This window comes from Merops nubicus, unplaced genomic scaffold, assembly GCF_000691845.1.
Source record: "Merops nubicus isolate BGI_N331 unplaced genomic scaffold, ASM69184v1 scaffold32330, whole genome shotgun sequence".
Lineage (NCBI taxonomy): Eukaryota > Metazoa > Chordata > Aves > Coraciiformes > Meropidae > Merops > Merops nubicus.
In genome coordinates, this window is record NW_008581447.1 from 85,656 (window position 1) to 103,614 (window position 17,959).

Sequence of the window (17,959 nt, forward strand, 5' to 3'; positions counted from 1 at the left end):
GAAATTGGGGAACAGTGGAATAGTTTCTACAGCAACTTTCTTTATTGTTGGCTGAATCAAATGGCAAAAGTTTTTATTCACCTACGTATCTTACATTTGAATGATCCCCGTGTCACTTCTGAACTTCACCCAGCCACGTTTATGCATGCAGTTGACATTCTGGTACAATCAGCAAGGCACATGCCATTCAAAGGAGTTACAATCTCCTCTTTGTTACTGTGGTTTTGATTTTGGGGGGTGAAAAAGAAAGAGTAATTGCCCATGTCAACTGATGTTCATTACACGGAATTGTTTAGCTCTCTTAAAAAATCATTGATCTGCTTTTCCCCCGTGAAAATATCCAAGGTCTCAGTTCACAAAAGAGAAATCAGCATGTAAAGCAGCAGATGAGCAATCTGTGCTGCAAGGCGTGAGAGTGCAATGTTTTGTGCAGCGAATGTCAGAAGCACTTCCTATCTTAACCAAAAAAAGATAAGTATTTAGTAAAGATGCAAAACGTTATTACTGTTGCAATCAGATCTGATTTTGGGGAGCAATCTGTTTAAAAGTAGGGAATATTTTGTGTACATTTCTATGTGGTATTTGTGATTAAACATTCTTTGGTAGCACCTGGAACGAAATGCTCCTTTTTCTCCCTAAGTTTCATGGCTTTGTTTAGTATTTAAGGAGGCTATTGCAAAAGGTAATTTGAAGTTTCATTCCCATTGGTATGGTCATGGTTTTAACTTCTGGATGACTCCCTTGAAATAGGAGGAAGAGGGAGAAAAAAATTGGCTGTTGTTTTTTTTTTTTTTTTGTTTTGTTTTTTTTTAACAGGGAATATACAGCATTTAGATTTCATGGTGAGTGCCCATGGTACATTGTGTGCACACAGCAAGGCAGGAGTGCAGCTGCCTCCACTGTGGATCAGGGTCCACAGATAACAAAGGGACCCAAAACCTGGGGCTCCAGTCTCATCTACATGCTCTTATTATCATTTGCTGTTTGTGTTGCAGATGCACGTAACAGATTGTACAATATGCTGCACAAACAGATTGGTGAAATGATCTTTGTCCTGAAATACTGACAGCATAGATGGAGGAGAAGGGTTGAAAGCTGCACAGCCCAGGCGACAGAGTTTTGGACCCACGTCCTCAACAAAAAGGGCTTTGTGTGTTTTTATTGAAGCAAAGATCTGTTCTTGCTGATTGTACTGCGAAGGGCTGAAATTTTAAATAAGAACTAAAAGATCATTAGAGAGTGAGTAGGAGAAGGGAATGTGCCTACTTGTCTTTTTTTTCCCCCTCTTTTTTCATCTTCTCATGTAAGAGCATTGCTCCTACGCTTGCCAAATCAAGCATGTCAAAAGAGCAGACTTTCAAACTTTGGGTAGTTGCTCACAGTATTGGAGCAACGCCCTGAAAAAAAAAGGCTGGGGCTCAGAGGGCTGAGTCTGTGGTGACCTGACTCTGGGAGACACTGCTCATGGAAACTCTGACGTGCTGGAGATGACAGCGAGAGCAAGCCTGCAAACTTGGCTGGCTCTCACTGGGCTACTCAAACAGGAAAAATTCTAGTACTTAATGTCTTTTCGTCGTCCAGGGCATGTAGAGAGATCATCCACTTACACCCTGTGTGGTTAGGAAAACCAAGAATTGCTCAACTTATTTCTTGAAGTAGCTAATGTGCATTTCAAAGTGCCAAGATGTTGGCTTATGGGGGAAGGAACATTAACGTTAATTTTAATGAAAATATTTTTGTGGGAATGCATTGCTCAGTGAATACAGATCATCTACAGCTTGTACAATAATGATGTATGCCTGTTTATGTGTTTTATTAAATCAATAAACTATTTACATGGAAATGGAGGTGTCTGGGTTGTTGAAACAACTCTTTCAGAGGAGCTTTGCTTAGGGACCAGAAATGATTTTGCCATTTCGAAAGACTTCAGTTTCTCTTTCATGTGAAAGTGCTCTCTCACTAAAATTATTAAAGAAAACATTTTTCAACTCTGAAGTATTGCTGATATTTTGGCAGTGGCTGTGGCTAGTAGTCCAAGTTATGGGAACTGCTGAGCACTTGGAATTTAAATAACTTTTGTTGACTTTGTGGTAATATAAAATTTATTCTTGATAGGACATAAAACTTGCACTCAAATGTTTTTCTGACTTTGAGGTAAGATGATATCTGAACATGCTGGGAGCATCCCTGGCTGCTCATGGCTGAGCTGCTACAGCCTTGGTCAAGAGAGGTGGGGCTCGAGATAGGGCAAGAGATCTCATGTTCCAGGATGTAAAGGTCTCGAATTTGGAAATTTAACCTAACTGAAAAAAAGACCTGCTCAAAAGTTCATCCAGTTTGTTGTCTGCCAAATCCATGCTTATTATGTTTAGTGCATTCCTAAATGTTTTGTCCAGTTTTATTTGGAAGTGGACCATGGGATGCTGTTTCCAACTCCTCCCCCACCCCCCTCTATGATTAAATGTTTTATTATTGTACTGTAAACACACACAGTCCTAATGGGTTATTTTTTGGTATTTTGGTTTTCCTATTTTATTTATTCTCTGTTGTGTAATCCCTGTTCTGTGCTAATACTGATGAATGGGAGGAATGCATTTTCTGTCGTGTAAAATAGTACTGGGGATAAACTCTGCCTAAGATTTTGGCTGACCCCCTCATCAGGCTTAGCTCAAAAATTAATTTGTCATTACCCAGGTGCTATGCACTAAGCTTTATTGGCATAGGGGAGCGCCACATACTGTATGTTCTTTGGAAGGAAAAAAAGTGGTCATGTAATGACGGAGACAGTAAACAGTCGTTTCCAATCTAGTAATATTTTATATGAACTGGCACTGTATGGTGTATATCATCCATCTTGCTAATCCTTGTTCCACATTGCCTCCCACTTGAGGCCAAGAACATTACAGCTGTGCCAGAGAGTGGGTGGAAAAATAGCCTTATTATTAACCTAAGTTGAAAACATAATGGCTTTTTGAATGTCTTCATTCACAGATGCAGTCATACTAAAATATTAATACCCTTAAGTCTAAAGAAACAGAACTTTTATTTAAAATCCGTCATCCACATGTGTTGCAAAAGTGAAAGCCTTAAAAAAAGTGTTGTGGATGCCCTGTTCCTTTTGTTTTATGTTTTATCTTTTAAATTCCTGTGTTCTGTAATAAAGAAGACAGGATTCTTCAGAGGAGGTTTTGAGCAGTGTCGCTGTCATCAGTAGCATTGTCTTGTAGTAACTGAAAGAAGAATTTCTCCAGTCTTCTGTTTGTCTTAAAACACAGGTAATAATCAAACGAATATTGAAACACAGATAATGACTTTTCAGTACTGTGATCAAGTAGGGTTGCATTGCCAATGTCAGTGTTAGTTTAAATCCCAACCCCAGTGGGCTCAGGATTCAAGCCGCATGTGTTTTCTTGGAGCAACCATCATGAAGAGTAGAGGATAAAACTGCAAGCCTCACCTGATTAGCCTTCACAGCACCCCAGTATCTTGATTTACAAGCAGAAATGAGGGACCCACTAAGGAAAACTGAGTAAATATGCTGCATAGCATCACTGAAAAGCCACTGAAAAGGAAGGTGATGCTGTTCTTCAGCTATAGTTGTGGTTTGCCTTTCCTAGGTCTGTACCTCACTTTTGTGTATATCTTCCCAGGTAAAATAGGGATCTTCCACAAATGTCTCGAGGTGTAGGAGTTTTCTTGAATAATATTCAGAAAAAAAAGAAAAGAAATCTTGATTATACTAATTTATGAACCACATGAAAAAATGTGTCCCCATTTAAAAAGAAAAAAAAAAAAGTTCAAACATACAATGTATCCCGGCATGTGATGTAAAATCAACCTAATTGTTATGGAATTCAGAAGTGTTTCATCATTTTAAATTGAGCTTGTCTGATATTTAGTTCCACATTTTTGATAACTCTGCAGGACTAATACGTAGCCTGTTGTTACACATAAAAACCTTTTTTATCCTATCTTTGCAGGCTGCTGGAATGAGAGGAGGTTGACAAGTAATCGCGTAGTTATCTCTGTGTCAAAGCTTATGATATTCATTATAGTGAAAACGTGCAATATGCAGTTCTAGAAGTAATTTTGCTATACATTAAGGTTTATCTTTCTGGCATACAAAATGCAAGAGTGAGTAATGCTGCAGACTGATAGGGGATTTCAAATAGCTTGGAAATATCTTTAGATTTGCCCTAATAAGGCTTAGTGGGAGCCAAAGTATTATACATGCTATGGGTCCCACTTTTACCAGGACTTGCCTCCAAGCACTTTCTTATTCCCCTGTCCCCCATCTCAAATGGGAAAAGAAATTTCACATTTTAGGACATCATTTTGCAGAGTCTCTGCTGACCCTCTGCACTCTGTGGATAAATACAAGTCATCTGTGAGTAGGTTTGGGTTTTTTTTGTGAACAGACCAAGCAATGCTTGTTCCCAGTAAGAACTGTTGCTTGCAAAGCTCATTTGACAATCTAACCTCTAACCCACCATTCCTCAGTTCTCCTCCAGGAAAAGTTTGCATAGTTTTTGTTTAACGTAGATATTTTAGGCGATAATAACATGTTGAATAAAAGATGAGGGCACGCCGTAACATTAACTAAAGGATACTGCTACCAAAATCAGGTTGGTCTTCATGCAAAGTGAACACTGATTAAAAGAAAGAGCTTTTTGTGAGAGAAGGAGAAGGGGATGAAGACAAAATAGGTACAAGGACCCCTTGTATTTTTTTAATTTTTTTTTTTTTTTTTTTTAGCTTTCAGATAAGACTGGGGACTTTGTTCTAAAGCTCTAGGAGTTTTCTGGTAGCAAAGGACCATTAAGCTGCTCCTCAGTGATATTTTGTTGGACGTGTTCCTGTGGCTGCCGTGGTGACCTGCAGAGAATGCTGTAGAGAATCATGCTACTCCAAACATGATCAGATACATCCAGGATTTACTTGCTATTGATGCCCAGGAACACTGAATAGTTTCATCTACTTTGCAGACAAGCTTCAGTGTGAGCCCTCCTGCCACTGCCTGCTCAAGGCCACCTTTGACAGCCGCAGGAACTAGCACAGAGCTGTTTAGGCACTCAATTTGTTCCTTTTCTCTATTTTTCCTTCTCCCTCTGATTAAGTTGCCAATCACCCAGCTTCTTTCTCTTCTTGACTTGAGAAGTTGCCAATCATTTCATACAGCCTATACTTCTCTAGCCAAGTATTTCTGTTGTCATAACTTGGAAATGGGCTGCTGGAGATTTATTTTAAATCTTGATCTGATTAAATGCCACATCTTGATCTTTGGAGAGCCATAGGGCCTATATATCATGGTGCTATCTTGCCTGGACTGCTCTGAACTGGTATTAATTAGAGGAATTCAGACGTGTTCCATGGGTCTTCCAGCACACTCCCAATATTCCCTTCCTTTAACAGCTATTGAAGATTGCTCAATAGATTTTTCCATCAGTTTTCCAGGCCATACGTGCTTGACAGTAAAAAGAAAGAAACAATCAGTTGTATGAAGACTTTTGTGGGGAATAGCGTATTTATTTGTATGACAAGTGGGGATTTACTCTTTTGCTCTGATTTGCGAATCATTTATACAAAGTAGTAGCTTTATTTAGGAAGATTTTTCAAGAAATAAATAGCGATCTTAAGCTACATTAAGTTTCAGTTAAGCAAAGCTTTAAGTGTTTACTGTGGAAAGCGTCTATAAACTTAATGTTTGTCAGATTGTGAAATAGTTTTCTGGGGAAATTATGGAAAGCCTGATGCTGGGAAATCTACAGATAGGACTAGATAAAACTTTAGAATTACATGTGGAAGGATAATGCAGTCCTCTCCGGGAGGGGAGCTTAGCTGAATTTTCCTGTGTCTAACCAGTTTTATAATTCTATTAAAACTGCTTCCCTAGATTTGCAACATAACACTTTCCCCCAGTATTTATACTTCATTAGCTTACACTCCAGTCACAAGGAAAAGACTGTATGAATCATCTTAGATTTTCGCTCTCATTTTGGAAGCGCATCTGTTACAGGTCTGTTCTGCATCTCCCTTTATTGATTTTACATTAGTTAATCAACTGACAAAAGTGAGGAATAAGAATAGTAATAAACTGGGTTAACAGTCTCTTACCACAGATATTTTCCTTGCTTCTACAAGGCTGCCCAGGCAAGGTGAAACATGAACTCTAATTATTCATCAGGATACTTTTTATCTTTGACACTGTTCATCTGTGCAAAACAAGATATGGTACAAAGGGCAGGTGTGAATCAGGCTTGGAGGCTGTTGTGAGATACCCCTCAAATATCTTTGAGCTTGAGCTTTCTGAGCATGGATCCCACACACTGAGTGTGTTTTTCGGTCTCGTTGCTTGTGCTCATTAAACGCTGCTATTTATTTTTGTGTGTCTGCACAAATATATGGCTTTATTACTAAAGTGGTTTGTTTATCTTTGCTGCTGCTGCATTTATTTTAGCACTCATCTAAACAATTAATTAGGGAAACACTTGAGTGCCGAATACACTTCTTCAGATACCACTCAGTTGTGTTTTTTTTTTTTATTTCCAGGAGCATCAAGCATTTAAAAAAAAAAAAATCTTTTGCATTTTTTTTTTCTAACCATGCCTTTTTCTTCATCGTTTGAAGCTTCCACAGGCAGAGTATATTGCTTTGAAAGATCATGGGCCCTGTTGAGCGTTCAAAGCCAAGTAAAGATGATGCTTAAAGTTCAAAGGCTCTGTGGAGTTGCATCTTCATCCGCATAAAATTGTTTCAACCAGCTAGAAAGATAGGAGAGTTGCCAGGAATTTCTTCTGTTTCTTTTTTATTATGATTATTAAAAATGCTTAACTGGGGGATAAATGTGTCCCAGCTAACAAGTTCAGGGAAAGTGAAGCTCCTTAGATGAAACACTGCTTGAAGGTGTACACAGCGCAGGAAAGATTTGACATGTGCTGTGACCCTGTGAGAGTGAAACTGTGAATGCCAGGAAATCAATAGGAGATGTGTAAGCGTTTATAATGTTGAAGTCGAGAAAGAATTGGAAGTGTTTGACTGCAAATGGAGCAAGGAGTGTGATGTATTCAAACCCTGGATTTCGACCCAGGTTTGAAAGATGGCGGTAAGTAACACATTTCTAAGAAAAAAAGGTTTCAACTAGATGGAAGTTTGCTCGCTGAAAATCGTGTGTATGTTACAGCAAATCATGGCTCAGAGTCGGGGCATTGTCAGTTCCTCAACCAGCAGAGGATGGAGTCCACTGCTAGGTGACTTGGCCAAAAGTGGTAAAATATGGGGCTGGGGGATGTAAGTCTTTGTTGATGCAAGTTCAGGGCACTTTGAGGCAATATTTAACTTAGAATTTCTTCCCATCCTGCTTAAGCACCCCCTTGAGCAGGCTCAAATGTCTTGTACTGATTTCTTATGTTGCCTATAAGCAAACATTTGAGGGAAACTTGCCAGACTGTAGCAGGTTTGATAGAAGCATCACTTCCAAGTGTTGCTCTGCTGTTGCTCATGTCGCTGTTATTGCAGTATCTTTTTACCTCACCTGTTGTATTTTTTCAAAAATAGTTTCTTCACAGCATTTCTTTGAGCTCATGACATTTTATTCTTTCACTTTTACAAGGAGAAGTTAGGGCACAGGGAGATTAAAGGCCAGATTGTTCAAAAGCATTTAGGCATTGAAAGATTCAGAGGGACATTGAACATTATTTTCAGAACTTCAGCATCCTTTCCCTAGAAATGATTTATCCAGGGTCATATTTTAGATTCTCTTGCAAAAATGGTATCCGAGTCTTCCAAATCCAGGTAAGTGTTGAAATCAGCTGTGGTTCTTACCAAGTTTCTGGGAAAGGGACAGAGTTGAGGTTTTGTTGTTCTTTTTTTTTAATGTGTTTACAATAAATGTCAGCAACAGCAATCTTTTTACCCAAAGCCTTCTGTTATAACTCTTTCTCCCTCTACTTCTCCCTCTTTTGGCTCTCTGGACTTCCCTATAATGACTTTAGAAGGGACCAACTGAGTTTTGTTGTTGTCAGGACTGTAGGTGGGTAGGTGGTCTTGTAATATGTTGAAGGAATACATGGAATTTAAACAAAACTTCATGACGTCAGCCACAACAGGACTGGATTAACTGCGACTTAAAAACTGCATCTTAATAACAGCTTTTGGATTCTTAAATTTCTTGATATATTTCTGAAAATAAGGTGTGACACAAGGCACTCTTGTTATCTTGCATGTCTGTGGCAACATGGGCCATGCTGAGGTTTTAATGTCTCTGGTTCTGTTGCTAAAGTAAAAAAAAAAAAAAAGGATTAATTCCTGTGTTCTTGCTATGAAGGAACTGATTTTGTGTGTGAAATTTGCTAGTGAATGAGAACTGGCTCCCACCTGATGAGTACAATAAAACAGTAATTTAACTGTAGTTGTCTGCTAAACTTAAGTAAGTTTGCAATATATTTCTGAGGAAGTTAAGCTGGTTTAGGATGGATGTTGTGGAAGAGCCACTTAAATTCCTTCATTGCCATTTCACAGAATCACAGAATGCCTGAGCTTGGAAGGGACCTCTGGGATTTATCTCATCCAGCTGCTGCTCAAAGCAGACACCTACAGCAGGTTGCTCAGAGCTGTGTCCAGGCAGGATTTTAGTATCTCCAGGAGCAGAGTGTCCACAACCTCTATGGGCAAACTGTGCCAGCGTTTGATCACTCTTACAGTAGAAATGTTTTTCCTTATTTTTAAATGGATTTTCTTGTATTTTAATTTGTGCCTGTGGCTTCTTGTGCTGTCGCTGGACACCATGAGAAAGCTCCATCTTCTTTACTTCCCCCCCATCAGGTGTTAATACACATGGGTAAAATCCCCCTGAGCCTATTCTTCTCCAGGCTGAACAGTCCCAGCTCTCTCAGTCTCTCTTCATGTGAGAGATGCTTCAATCCCTTCATCATCTTAATGGCCATTCACTGGACTTCCTCCAATATGTCTTTGTCTGTCGTACTGGGGAGCCCAGGACAGGACCCTGCGCTCCAGAAATGTCTCAGCAGGGCTGAGCAGAGGGCAAGGATCATCTCCATCAACCCACTGGCCACAATCTGCCTGATGCAACCCAGGTTGCCATTGGCATTCAATGAATGAAAGTAATTTGCAATACAATATATAGGTTTTTCATAGCGACAGTGTAGGTTTATACACTGCAGTTAACTCTCAATGTCAAATACATGAAGATATCAAAGGCATAATTTTATGGTAAAGCTGTGCTCTTCTGGGTATTTTTCACAACAGAGTTGCCTCCCAGTTGAACTAGGACTTGAGTGGCTTCTTAGGAGTTGCAGTGCAATTAGAGGTTTCATCAGAGCAGTGGTCTGGAAGTCTTACTGGGGAAAACCAGTCTTTAATGATCTTTCTCAAGCGTTCGAGTGGAAGAAAACACAGAAGGAAATCCAGGACTGCGAGATGTGTGTGCTAGGAAGTTTGATTTGCTACTTGTGAATATCACAGTTGGAGACTGTAGGGCTTTTGAAATGTCATTAGGAAAACATGTTTCCCTGCCTGCATTAATTTATGTAAACATGATCTTTGTAGTGTCTTTTTGAATTGAAATACAGTGTCACACCAGTTTTCTGCTGTAAGAATGGGTTAATGAGGGAGGACATCTTAATTTTTCATTTCCAATTTTTTTAGCATCTGTGCTCTGAACCCTCTTTGTCTACTGTATCCAAAGATGCATTTAGCAGATGGACAAACTTAGGAGTTAACTTGCACAGAGGACAAGTTAATTAATTTCAAAGCCAGTAAACTCAAATCCGCAATTGTTACCTGGCCAAGGGAAAAGCAACAGTGACCATCTGCTAGGAAGAGAGGAGGAAGGATTTGTGTGAGGGGAGAAGAAAGTGAGTTAAAGATTAAAGAGAATTAGTATGAGAATAAGGAGGAGAAGAATAAAAGAAAAGATGAAGAGGAAATGAGGCAGCATAAGAAATAAATGATTATTTGTGTTGTAGTTTCATTTAGATGTCCCCCAGGTTTGTAATTTCTTTGTGATAAGGTGCATATGCATAGTAACAGGCCTTCTTTAGAATGATTTCCAATTTAAAATAATATTTATTTATTTTGCTGTATTTTGTGTATATTCACTTCTATATTTCACAGGTGGGAAGTACAGTGACTTCCTATAGGAGACCCCTCACAGAGCTAGAGACTGGGATAACATCTCCCCACCCTCCTTCCCTGCTCTCCTACTTACTGGAGATTTTTTTTTCCAAAAGCTCTGACAGGCAGTTTTTATTGTAAACTGTATGGAGTGATGTATAATCTCCCAATTATACTCTACCCCTGAGATTTAGAAATGTGAACGGACCAAACATGAGCTCAACAAGAGGTGCTGAGTAGCCACTTTGATTTTGTCATTGGTGTTGATTGACTGACAACTTTCCATCTCACAGAGCTGGCAAAGCAATGACTCTCCCAAAGGATTTACGTTGGGTGGATGCTTGGAAGACCTGACAGGGGAGGAATATCCTGGTCCAGGCCACTGGTGTTCCCATCACCCTGCAGATCATGGTGTTGACGCAGTACTGATGTGTAGGTCTGGTGCCACCAACTACTCACCTGTATCTTCACAGCAGTTTCTGAGTTTGTTTGGACATCTGTCATGCACCAGTCAGCCCATTACAGCTCAGCTTACATCCCAGCATGCAATGATAGGTTTCTTATGGACAGGTTGGTTAGTAATGACATGAAATTACCTTGATGCTGTAAACCTGATTTGTATGTATTTATTTATCCTGCCACCACATATATAATCCTGCATATGATTTTTTTCTTCCCCTTCTTTATCACCATCTAGTGCAAATATTGAATTAGTATTACCAAGCTGCAGATGTGGAAGTTGGCCCCTTTCTTCTGAAGCAAAGCAGAGAGTACGAGCGTGCTGGCCATGTGCTTCCCGGTCATGCACAGTCAGCAGGAGAGTTCAGGAATCTGAAAAAGCTGTCATTGTCCTCAATGAAAAAATGTACATTGAAATTCTTCCAGATACATCGACAGCTATTAGTCATTTACAACTGTTTAATGTAAGTGGCTTACTTCAGACAGCAAGAAAAGCAGATTCTGGCAATTTTGCCCTTGATATCTTTTCTATCTGTGTCGCACTTTAGTCAGAATTTACATAATAATGGGTAGGAAAGTGTTGTGGCACATGAACCAGTGCATATTAGTTCTTAGTTGCTTTCCCAAAAGGCCTGAAAATGCAGCAGATTTAATCTAGGTCAAAAAAAAAAAAAAAAAAAAAGGGGAAAAAAAAAGGGGGGGGGGGAAACACTTCCATTTTGTAGGCAGAGGACATTTATAGAGAGCATTTGTATTCACAAGGGTACGGGAATGACAGAGTGCGACTCCTCCAAAAGAGCTCCCTGGTGCAGCTGAAGGCTGACAGCAAACTAGGACTTGTGGCCAATTAACAGAAAGGCCGTCATAACTTGCAAGGCATGGAGAGAAAAAATTGAGCTCCGTGGGATCGTTTTTCACTGGCCATTTACAGGGCTGTTACCGACCTGGAGCAGTTGTGCTTTAATGCGCCGGGGGCGGCTCGGGGCACGCTGGGGCTGGGGCTTTGCCACCCTGGATGTTAGAACCGGGAGGAAAAATAGAGCAGAGGGTGGAATTTGGCACGTCCTGGTTGTGAATCCTTCTCGCATATGAGCCCCTGCCTCCATTCAGCTAATGTATTAATATTAGAAGTGGCATCGCAATAATACGCGCTGTCATTAGAGCAGCGATGCGGTTTCCTGGCTGGTGACAGGGCTGGTAATACGGTTTCCATCAGGGTGCCAATTATATCAAACTATTAGCAAACCTGAGCTAATTGGGAGGCGGCATCATTAAAGGTTGATTTCTGCAGTGTACGGCAGGTCTATCAGGGGTTGCTTCAGTAGAGAATCATTGCCGTCGCACTCTCCAGTGACTCCATATGCAGCAGAGCAAGAGGATGGTGCAGGTAGGAGTCAACCTGCATCCCTGCCGTAGCCACCTTCGATTTCTGTTCAACAGAATTACTGAAATAGTTGGATTTTTGTTTCTGGAAATGTTTTTTTTTTTTCTTTCCCTGGTCAGGAATGTCTGTATTTGCTATTCAGGAAGTTTGTGTTTTAGTCTCGTTTTGTGTGAAATCTCCCAACCAATATCTCTGAGGCTTGAAACACCTCTCCTAACACTGGTGTGCTCCATGCAGGTTAGCTAGCTGCACTAAAATGTGTAATACAGAAAAAATTCCAGACAAAGCTCCCATTGCACTGCACCACATTTCATGACTGTGTAAAAGCTTGTTGCCCAGGCACACACCTGAACTCCTGTAGCAATAGGGCTTTTCAGAGGCTTTAGTGGAAGAGAATTTTTAGTGACTTTATTGTCTTTTTTGAAGATGATGGTATAGGTAATGGTTGCTAATCACACTGTTCAGGCATTTGTTTGTGATTCACAGAGCATGTATTTCAGCATCCTGGTGAGCAACTGGAATGCAAGAGACCCTTTTAAAAGGCAGCCCTGTTAAACAGCAGTATAATATTTAAATTTTGGTTGCGGAAGAGTGGAAGTGGAAGTCAGGAGATGAACATTTAGGGGGAAAAAAAAAAAGGGGAAAAAAAAATCCTCCTTAACTTAAACTAGCTTGAACTGTGCTGGGTTGACAAGAAGCCACTATCCCCATTGAGATTCCAAACTTGTATGAAGCCAGCACCTGTTCTGCTTGCAAATGCACACACAAAAGTGAGCTTCATTCACAGAAAGAAAGAAACATAGCGGGACTTCACTCATTTAGCCTTCCAGGGCCTTCAGTCCCTTGATCTGTCAGCCCCTTAGAATTCAAACGCAGCCTTTAAAGGAATTTTCAATTCACAACATGATGACTTTGTTGATGTCCTGAATGTGAATGTATTTTGAATTGAATTTGTCTGCCAGGATTCCATTACTTGCTAAAAGAATACAGAGTTCAATCATCAGATAATCATTATAGCTGTTTTGAAGTGTTTATTTTATTAGTCTAGAAGGTAAAGCAAATTTCATACTTTTAAGTTGTTGCAGGCTTTGCAGGCGCACTGATAAGCTCTTGTATTTCTATACCCTATGGTTAGGGTTCAGATACTGGCAGCAGGTGATAATATGCACAACACAGGAGAGATCCAAACTGACAAATTTTGACAGTTGAAAACTATAGAAACTCATAAATCAGACCAATGAATATGAGGGATGTGATTTTTTCTCCTATATCTTTTCTCCTTTAATTCCCCAAAGTTAAATTTTCACGCCTGGGAAATTGCAGCACATTTTTCTTCAAACACATCAAAACCTCAGAGCATCTTGTAGAACAATGTGGTTTAATTCCTGTCCACGTCCAAAGGTTATTTTCTCATGTTGATGCGGGTGTGTAATTCCTGGTGACTTTAACCTAGGAACCGTATATTTAGTTCAGGGAGCTGTAAGAGACTTTTTTGCACCTGAAGCAAGATGGAGGTTGCCGTATTCACTCAAGCATGAAATCCTGGCTGAGAGATTAAGCCTCTTACACAGATCCCAGTGCCGTTAAATGCCAGCATGGACCGTGTAAGCCGCATCTCCGAGCGGAGGAGAGCTTCCTTTTGTTAGTTGTTCAAAATTAGGAGTGTAAACAGCTCTCACGGAGTAATTAGTCTGTGTTTGAATTGGGAGAAAGTGATAAAAACAATGACATGACAGAGCTCCTAGTGATGTCATGTGGCTGTGTCTTGCAGCCTAACAAAGCCATGTCTGCTCTGCTGGATGGATGGGGGCAAGGGATTTACAGGTGGCTGGTTTGGGTCACAGAGCAGAAGTCGCACGTGAGGAGGGGTCCCATTGCTGAAGGTCACCAGCAGCTCTTTGAAGAAAAACCCTCTTGCTCAGAGAATGAATGGCATTATTCGAAGTTTCGTGCTGAAAACTGCAATTTGTCGTAATTCCTCGATGTACACAAATGTCCTCCAGAAACCCAGGCTCACTGTCAGCAGAAATTCATGGGCACAGTGGTGTGAAAGTCTTCACCATTTCCTCTTTTTTTGGCCGTCTCCAACTTGCCTTAGTGAAGCTGTGGCTTTATGATCCCCACATACTCCGTCGCTGCCATCTTTGACAGCAGCTCAAGCAGAGCTGTTCCCAGCCATACTCAAGGCTGTTTGCTCCGGTCGGTGTCTTGCTAAACAGGTTTCTGTGGAAATTAAATAAATAAAATCTCCACCACTGGTGCTAATTGGTGCCTTTGGCAGCCTGAGCAGGAGCTTGTGAATTGAATGTGTCATGGAGAATTGAATGTGTCAACTCTCTCCCAATGGCTGGGACCTTGAGGTCTTTTTCTGGCACTAAATTTCCTTTGAAAAAAGAAAAAGGAGGGTTAAAAAATGGCGGGAGAAAACAAGCTGAAATGAGAGATCTTTTCCCTTTTCTTTAATGAGGTGTTGAAGTTGAGCATTGTATTGTGCACGCTGCAGCGTTTCCTCGTCAGGCACTGAGAAGAAGGGCTGGTTTCTGCCTTTGTTTCTCAGGCATCCCATTTGTTGCTGTTAGACACTGTGCAAGGTGGGGTGGCAGGTTTTCTTCAGTCTGTTCAAGCATCTGGCAGGATGGCCATGAAGTTGTTGCCGATGTCCTTAAGGGACTGTAAGGATCCACATGATTCATTCAGTATTTTTTCTAGGTTCAAAGAAGAAATGTCTTATGCTGTAGTAAATACAGTTCCAAGTAGAGCACAACCAGCTTAGCAAAATGCGGGAGATTTGCAGCTTTGGAGGCACTGGCTGGCAGCACAAACTCCTGTTCCTTTGGTCAAGAAGATACTAGCCCACATGGAGTTAAGCTGGGCTGTATTTCAGGCTGATGAAGATCGTCAGAACCATGTCTACAAACCAATTCACCTTTTAAGTTGTCCTGACTAGGAGAGGAGAAGGTTATCACTGTCAGACTTTGAGTTATTTGGATGTCAGAAAAGTTCAGTTGTGGTTCAAGCTGCTGTCAAATTTGTTGGTGATGAAGCCAAGATTGTGTGTGCAGGGGGGTAGAAAGAGAAGGATTTTTTTTCTTTTTTTTTCTTTTTTCTTAGTAGGAAATGTACTTTTTCTCTTCCAGTGGTGTCGGTGTCTTTGTCTTTCTTTGGCAATACTACATTTTGTTAGGGAAAATGGAGGAAGGAATAGTTTCCTAGTTGTCTTTCAGTAGGGGCCAGCTACCAGTTCTAAAGCACAGTTTAGCCCTGTCCTCTTATACAGACATCTCCCCTTCCAGTATTTCTGCAGAAAGAACAGAATTTGGTACTTTCTAATATGGGATGTAATGCTGAGCCAAAGGGATTTTCCACTGGAGGCACCTTCAAAGCCAGCCCGTTGGAGCTGCGGTGGTTTGCGTAACTTGGCAGCCAGCACCTCTGGAAAGTCCATAGGCTGAGCTACAGCGTCTACTTTGGGACCATGTGCACTTTGGCCTTTTCTGTTCTTCCGTGGCTTCTTGTATTCTTTTTTTAGTCCAGCTCTGACATCTTTAGCAGATAGCTTCAGAATCAGGTCTCCACAACTGATGCCCATGCCCTCCTCAAACCACGGCAAATCGTCCCTTATTTTGTTGTGCTTTTTTTAAAAAGATACGAGCAAAATGAGCCCAGAAAAAGATTTTATGCATGTGCATTTTCAGGTGTGTTGGTCTGTGAGCTTAGAAGTCTCCATTTTTGTCAGGGTTCGATGACCTGCCTGAAACATCTTCACGTTTCCCATTAAGCTGCTGTTTTCTCCCAGTCCTCATTCACAGAGCCATTTTTCTCTCCTGCACTATTACTTCCCAAAAATGACTAGTTAAAGGGTATTTCACAGTATATTCATCTTTCAAGTGCAGTTCTTTCAAGTAGTGCCAAGAATGATAAACCAATAGATTTCAAACTTCTCCTTATCAGAATAAACCCACTGAGCTGAAAGGTAAAAAGAAAGTCTTTGGACCTATGGTAAAGGACATCGCAGTTGCAAAGTCAGGACTGCTGCTTGATATTTTCCCTGCTGAATCCTCTCTCCTGGTTAAAAAGCTTTATATTAAAAAGCTAATAAACCAAATGAAGGAACGATAGAAAATAGACTGGAGCTGGCTGGCAGGATAGAAGAATGTCGCACCATTTTCTCAAAGTCACGCTGTTAAATGTCACGAGCTCGGATTTGTTTCCCATTTTCATTCCAGAGTAAAATAATTTAAATTGATAGCATTTTTCTGGTGGTATAGAAGATTCAGAAACACTCACAGGAAGCACAAACCTTAACAGGCCATGGCTGTCTGTAATACTCATACCTGCCAAATAATGTTTGGCTCACTGAAATAATTATAAAACTGTTTCTATTGTAAACTGTGAAATTTTAAGAAACCTGTTGGCAGTACAAAAAATGCTTCTCTCAGCTGCATTAAGTCTGCATTACCTGCCTGCCTGCGTACTGCATTGCCTGCAAGTGCTTTGCTGTGTTAGGGATAAGCTGCTGTATTCCAGCTGGGAACACATCATTACCTTGGCTTGTTATAAAGGTAATGGCCATTGCTGTCCCGGCTGCAGAGCAGCCCCAAGGGTCCACAGTGCAAGGTACAGCTTGAGCCGAGTGAAAGGCAGCAGAGGTGGTCTGAATCCAGCCCTGACTTCCAAGCTGTGCTATGGGCCACCTCCACATGGTTCCTCTAAAATATTTGCTAGCTGTATTCTCTCTCCTCTGCATGCTTTCTCCTGGCTCTTTTGCTGTTATGGGCATACTGTGAGGCTGAACAAAAGTGGGATTGGATGTTTCACCTTGGTCAATATTAGAGAGCTGAGGCAAGAAACATCTTTTCTCGCTGCCCAAAGGATTATTTTATCTGTGTCATCCTCCCAGGGAACACGAGGGCTCAAGAGCTGGGGTCTTTTCTATTTACTCTTTGGTTTTGACATTTGTCTGGAGTTGCAACAAATCTCTGATTAAGTGACTAGGATTGTTTTCTGATTCATCAGCAAGATCTGCATCATCTTGTTCGATATGAAGTAGGTTTTTACTTCAGTAGCAAGCATTACCCAGTAGCTAGTTTGGGGGTCTCTTCTTAATGTGACATCGCTCCAAAGCAGGGGCTGCCCATGTCCACAGGACAAAGGCTTCATTCATCCTCACCCCTACGGACAGAGTAGTCTCTAAGAGTGTTCCTACATCAATGATTTACTGTGCTGGGTGGGAGCTGTTTAAGAGCAAATTTTCCTTGTGTCTATACCTGCAGTCTTGTGTTGCACCCATAAATGTACAAGTGATGCTCTCAAAGTGGTTTCCCTCCTGCTGGAAGAAAAGTTGAAGTCACAAGCTGGGATACTGTGTAGAGCATCCCACCCAAAATGCAGATGTGAAGTCCTGCAGCACGCTCTCCACACGTGCCCTGTGCATGCCTAGGAGCAGACTGCATCACTGGGGGACTTTACAGATTGCAGCCAGTCAAACCCTGGTCCTTTTTCCTTTGTCACACGCCTGTCATGTTACAGCTCTTCCCTGAGGATCTACCTGTGAGCCTTGACCTCACCCTGGGGCTGGCGTCGAGCTGCCTGGGTTGCACGGGCTGCAGGAAGAGTTACTTTAAATGTTTGCAGTGAAGAAAGTGGCAACGACCCGGGTTTGGTCCCACAGACCACCCAATGGGATCATGCTGCCAAGGGGAAACCCATAGGATTAAGGCAACTAAAACTGCTGCTTTGCTGGAGGTTATAGATACTTGCAGGGTTAGCAGAGCCTCTCAGTGCTGTCAGCCATAAGCTGCCTCCACTGTTCCACCAGTGACAAATTCTCCTGTAGCTTATTTCACTTGGTTGCAACTGAGATGAGTGTCCTACATCCAGTCCTACCTGGTTTCAACTAGGGGGGAAACAAATAAATGTTAGATCTTATATATAGGGCTCTTTAAATAAGGTCCTGCTTTACCCTGGTTTCCTACCTCGGATGCA

At 41.2% G+C, this 17,959-nt stretch overlaps 1 protein-coding gene across 1 annotated transcript in view; it reads left to right on the forward strand.

Moving 5' to 3' along the window:
- CELF2 (CUGBP, Elav-like family member 2) overlaps positions 1–17,959 on the forward strand; it is a gene marked incomplete at its 3' end in the record, with an annotated part of 117,101 nt that overhangs the window by 13,091 nt on the left and 86,051 nt on the right. The gene's annotated exons all lie outside the window — the stretch shown is intronic.